Source organism: Haemaphysalis longicornis, unplaced genomic scaffold (genome assembly GCF_048455015.1).
Source record: "Haemaphysalis longicornis isolate Haplotype H1 unplaced genomic scaffold, Haemaphysalis longicornis Haplotype H1 scaffold_14, whole genome shotgun sequence".
In the NCBI taxonomy this organism is placed as follows: domain Eukaryota; kingdom Metazoa; phylum Arthropoda; class Arachnida; order Ixodida; family Ixodidae; genus Haemaphysalis; species Haemaphysalis longicornis.
In genome coordinates, this window is record NW_027526245.1 from 57,309,340 (window position 1) to 57,315,339 (window position 6,000).

The window sequence follows — 6,000 nt, forward strand, 5'->3', positions numbered from 1 at the left end:
CCTATGAAGAAAAGCTGGTGCTACTGCAGGCAAGGAAAACAGCTCTTGAGAACTGCAATGCTGCACTTCACGACAGACCACATCGAAGCATGTGCGGCATTGTACTTTTCTTGAGGTGTCTGGGGCCTGGACGACGAGCAGGGGGTGTCATGAGCCACGACTCGAACAGGTGGCCACCATCAACCCCAGAACTCGCCAAGCTTTACACGTCACGGGCAACAGTGAACAGCCAGTCACACAAAGGCACTGTAGTCGGCAGTCACAGTCAGGGCCTTCATACTGGCGTCGCACACCTGAAAGAAATACATAACACAAATATGTACTAAAGCATTAAACAAGTACACAGTTTGAAAAAAGGAAAAGGTAATAAACAAGAGTAAGAATACAAAGAACTGGGTTACTTGGAACTGTATCATTCCGCAACTGCATGCAACGACCAACGACGTCGCCGTGTTGTATGTGCCTTTTCTTTAATCGTCGTTGTTTCGCATAGCAGGGGAATTAGACCATCCAGACGACCTGAGAGGAAAATTGGTTACTTACAACTATAGATAAGGGCCCTCCCACCCATCTATGCGGTACAACTGCGAAATACAACCCCTCCCCACCCCGCATTTCGAAATCGATAAACCCTTAAAACGACCCGACAAGCTGAACTTGTCACCTTTTCACTATGTGTCAAGGAGGGGAAAACATGTCAGCCGAAGTGACAAGAAGCCGAAGCAGTTGACACATGATGGGGGCGGGGCGAGGGCGATATACTTTACGCATATATTACACGGTTCGTTATGAAGTCAGTCAGACGCCCAACACGGTACACCTGTTTATCTTTCTTTATAGGCTTTTTTTCTTTCAAGACGCCACCCTATTCGATACCTCTGAACGTGTTCATTTTATCTACATTTATTGACATACCTTTTCGATATCATTACACTTAAGCGAACATAGGCCGGAGAGTTAACAGATTATTTACATATGCATGCATCTGCTAAGTTTTTTTTTTGACAAACTATTTGATGATTCACAATTGCAAAATTTATGGGAGATCACTGCCACCACACGACACCGCACAAAACAAACACATTTCAATGACTGCTTCTCAGACATCGCGCTCCTTTTCCCTTCGATGCAAAACAATGGGGCTACATCATTTTTTGCTTCCGTAACAAACGTAGCCAGAAACAAGTAGTACTTACACCGTGCTTACGTCGCCGGGGTATCCAAAACCCTCGTTTGTCGGAGCTCCGTCAGTGCCGACACCACAGTGTGAACGCTGCGACTGGCGGCGGGGTGCGACAGTGTTTCGTGGTGGCAGAAAACGCTTTGCAAACTGTCAGTTACGAAGAGGGACACAGCACGCACAGCACCTTCGTATCTGTTGACACTTCGCTGCACCTCGATGGCCGATAAGGGCTTCCAATTTCAGCGCCTTGGCAACGGCGTGAATGCTGCGGCTGACCGACGGCTGCGTCATGCCGAGAGTATCACCGCTACCGACAATCTGTTGAAAGCTGCCGGTAGCGAAGAACCTCAGCGCGCACATCACGTTCGCTTCCGTAGACGGCCCCGTCGCACCTCGAGGCCTAACGTGCTCGTCATGTGCATCGCACAGCATCCGCGCCGGGCCCTTGTTGACACGGAAACGGCGCTGAAAGTCGCCGTCGCTCAGTCGACGCTCAGGCACGGGATCCTCCTCCAGCAGCTCCAACAAAAGTGCAAACACAGGCGGCATATACGCAGCCATCGTACAATCCGATGCGCTCTCAACCGCGCCGGATTTCACCCGCCGGTCGCGGGAGAACGAGTGGGAGCCTTTGGCTACGTGAAGTCACCAAAACATAGCCAAAATATAGCCGCGTGACGCAGGCCGGCTGACGTTTTCGCTCCGAGCCAATCGCGTGAAATCCCATCCGAGCGCCTCCTCACGTGACCGCACCGGATTGCGCCTCGAGGCGCGCCGGATGCCCAGCAGAATACGGCCCCCGTTATGCTTCGGCGTTAATCATTCGAGAACTAGCGAACCAGGTCTAAAACATTGGCGACGAATAACGAACGTTCTATCCAAGTTAGGAAAGGAAATACACCCTTCCCATGAAATTAGATAGCCCGAGAGGCATACAAAAAAAGAGGTGGAAAGGCGCGCTTCTTATAACTTAGCTTAGATGGCTGGGCGCGGCCCGGCGCTGGCCACAAAATACACACAAAACCAAACTACAAGATATAGCTGGCGGCGAAATGATCTTACACATTAAGCCAATTCGCAATTCTCATTTTCAAATATCGGATTTTGTTCAGGCATGAGGAATTAAGTATTTTTTTTATTTATTTGTAGTTACTGCGGTCTCTCTACGAGATATTAGCTGGGTGGGTACAGATTTGTAATGAGGGCTTAACAAGATACACAATTGCACAGAAACATAGTCGACGGCAGGTAAAAAAAACACACAACAACAGTCAAAGCATGGATTCGATTTGATTGATTGTGGTGTTGGACGCGCCGACGCTTCACACGCGATGAGGGGCGCCGTAGTCGGGGGCTCCGGCATATATTTTACCAGCTGTGGATCTTCAACATACGCCGAAATCTCGAACACACGGGCGTTTTCGCTTTTCGCTTCGATCAGAAAAGCGGCCGCCGCGGCCGAAAGTTGAACCCGCGGCTAACAATAAAATTATGTGCGACTTGAATAAGGGTAATAAGTTATGAGAAACAACAAGATTCTCCAGGTCAGTCCTGTGTACAATGGTGCGTGTGAAAAAAGAATACTTAAAATAGTTATTTCGCGCGACAAGAGGTGTATTCATCAGAGAGTTTCATTTTCTGGCTGCATGAGCTTCAGAATAGCATAAAAGGTGCCAAGTGTCCCCATGGTAGTGGCTTTTGACTAACTGAAAAAAAAATTTCAAGGGACAGATGCCATTGCTCTCTCACCAACCTCGTGGCTCGAGATTTTACCCGCCGAGCAAGCGCTGATGAAGCCGAACCCGAGCGCATGCAGCCTGGTGTCACATACAAGCCAATTACGCAGCACTATAGGCTGTCCCGTAAAACCAACTCTCACCCGCACAAATAGCTACCCAGGGACCAGGAAGAATTACTGCGCTCCCTGTAGTTTAACGCCTCTTCACATCCCAATACACTTCACCTCTTTGACCAGACTCACTTTTCTCCGCTTTGCCGCTTCCGTAGATAGCCTGCGACTCTCAGACACATAGTGGGGGGCTACGACAAATCTACGCTAGAACCCTAAGATCCAGCTTTCCACAGAGAGAACATTGGCCAGCTCCGGCCTGGAAGATCCACTCAGCTTGATCGAACAGCTGTCGACTCGCCCCGAGCTCAAGGCATCCTGTAATGAGGATGCCTCTCTGAAGCCTTTGTTGATTTAATTAGTTTATTCTCTCTGTCCGAAGCTGATTGAAACCCGCTTTTTCTAGAAATTCAGTGATGAAGGAACGGCCGTATCAGTAAATATAAATTGAACTGCTTCGTTTTGTATTCTTTCTCAGATTTGTATATTGTTCTTAGTAAAAGAGTACCAAATGACGACTGTATACTCCATTATTGGACGGATAATTTAATTGTAGGCAAGAAGACGTAGATTGGGTGTTGCGGACTTTAATGAACGCCTTAAGAAAATAAGTTTTCGAAGAGATTTTGCAGCTACAACATTAATAAGATCGGTCAAGAGGGGTCATTTGAAATCCAAACACCCGATATTAGTACTAATGTACTTGGGAAAGAAAAACGTTGTTTGGAGTGTAACAATACAACAGCGGTAGCTATTTGTGTGTTATTCTTATTACTACCGCTTTTCAAGGTTTATTGACATTTGCCACTTATAGCACCAAGAAATTACTTTGGCAAAATTTTCGTTTTAGTCGAGTCCGATCTTCCACAGAACTAATTTTCCCATATATTGCACAATAATCAGTGCATAACTTTACTGGATCAGACAGGTCTGTTACAATGTTATCTAAAAACAGCAAAAATCAGAGTCAACCGAGAACACATTCCGGGGGGGCGCTGGAATCAACTTTGACTTTACCTGAACAAACTCCATTCAGAACAAGAAATAGGTTGCGATTCGACGGGTAGGCTTTCATAAATGCTAGCATTTTTCATTTCTGATTATCAAGCGGAATTTGTGCAGTAATTTAGTGCGTGAGATCTCGCCAAATGCTTTACGGAAATCTGCAAATATAACATTAGTGTGTTTGCATTATTCTATTGCTTGGGAGAACAATAAACAGTTTCACGTAAGAGTGTCGTCGCGGAATTCCCGCAACCGAACCCGTGTTGAGCATTCATCAATGCATAATGTTCTTTGAGAAATTTAATGAGGTGTTATTGAATTTTGTGTTCCTACAATTTGCATGTTGTTGATGTCACGGAAATAGGGCGGTAGTTAGAAATGAATGCCTTTCATCATGTATATGCAAGGGTTTCATTTAGGCGGTTTTCTAGTCTTCCGCTAGGACACTTTTATTGAGAGATATGGTATATAGTGTATATAAATATTCTGAGCACCACTCACGATACTGCTGCAGGAAGGCACTGTAAATATGATCAGGTCGAGTTGATTTCTTAACATCAAGTTCAGCAACAAATTAAACACTCCAAACTCAGAAATAGAAATATCAGGTACAAGGGGGAGATGCAAGATAGAAATGCGGACGCCTGGCGTTGCCCTTTGTAAACACTGTTCTGAAATTACTGTTGAAACCTGAGGAAGCCACAGTTTGGTCATCACTAGTTTTTCATCGATTAAAAATGAATCAGAAGAGCTGATTCGGGATAATAACTGTCCAGAACGTTTCTGGAGAGGATTAAATAAACGATGGAAGCTGTGTGCTGAAATACTTGACTTTGTCTTGCGTAACTTTCGGTTTTAAATTTTGGGATACTTTTTCAGTATAGTAGCCGACCATTATTTCGGACTCCGAAAATTCGGACTGTCTGGATGTTTTGGACTTTCGCGAGGAACCGCCTGTTACCCCATAGGAGTTATTAAGTTTGGGCACCTCACTTGGTAATAGAGAGTTATAGCACAGCGGGCTCCGTCCGCTAACGCTACGGCGGTGGGTAGCGGGGCCCAATTGCGCAGGTGGAAATTCGTTCCTGTAGGGGAATTAGTTCCGCTAGCCAGCCTTCGCAATGCCCGCGCATTCCTCGCAATGCCCGCGCATTCCTCGCAATGCCCGCGCATTCCTCCTCATCCTCCTCAACCTCCTTACACGCCCAGCGCGCGCATGCGCACTAGGGGCCCGCTATCCCACCGCCGTAGCGTGAGCCTCCGCTAGCCGCTATGCTAAACTCCCTAATTATTGCCGCCCGGAAACTGGGAATTGTTCGGTGGGCATAGCGGATATACCTGTATTATATTTGTTTTCCCAGCGGACGAGCTGACATGTACGCGAGGGGCGCTGGGAGAGACTGGAGGGGGGGGGGGGGGGCTGGTATTTGTTCGCCGTGCTATTGTAGTCATCGGACAAGGAGGCCCAGAAAGGACGTATACAAATGCGTCGGTCACCCCATAATAGTTGAAAGCGAAGTCAGCCTTCGAAGGAGGATTTCTGTGCATTCCATTGAGAAACCGGCGGAGGGTGGCCGTTGACATTTTAACGACCGCGGTTACTGCCATGAGAATTCCCGGACCGGACGGGAGCTGGAGGTCAAAGATAGGAAGAGGGCACCAGACGTTCAGTCTACGACAGCTGCACTGCACAAAGCTGCTGGGCCAAGTTTCCGTTCGTCACACGGCTAACCCTGGCGACTCGGCGGCTGGGGTGCATTAATAGTTAGGCAACTAGGCGTTGTTAGGCACAGCACGTGTTTACAAAGGAAAGGAATTCTGGTGACGCGGAGCACAAACATAGGCGTGTACGGTATGGACATTACTTCAGGACGCTCCGCCCGAGAGCCGATTCCCGTCGTTAGGTCTGCTTTTAGTTGGTTGGTTTTCATTTTTGTGATATTTGTGTTTGGGGAATACCTTT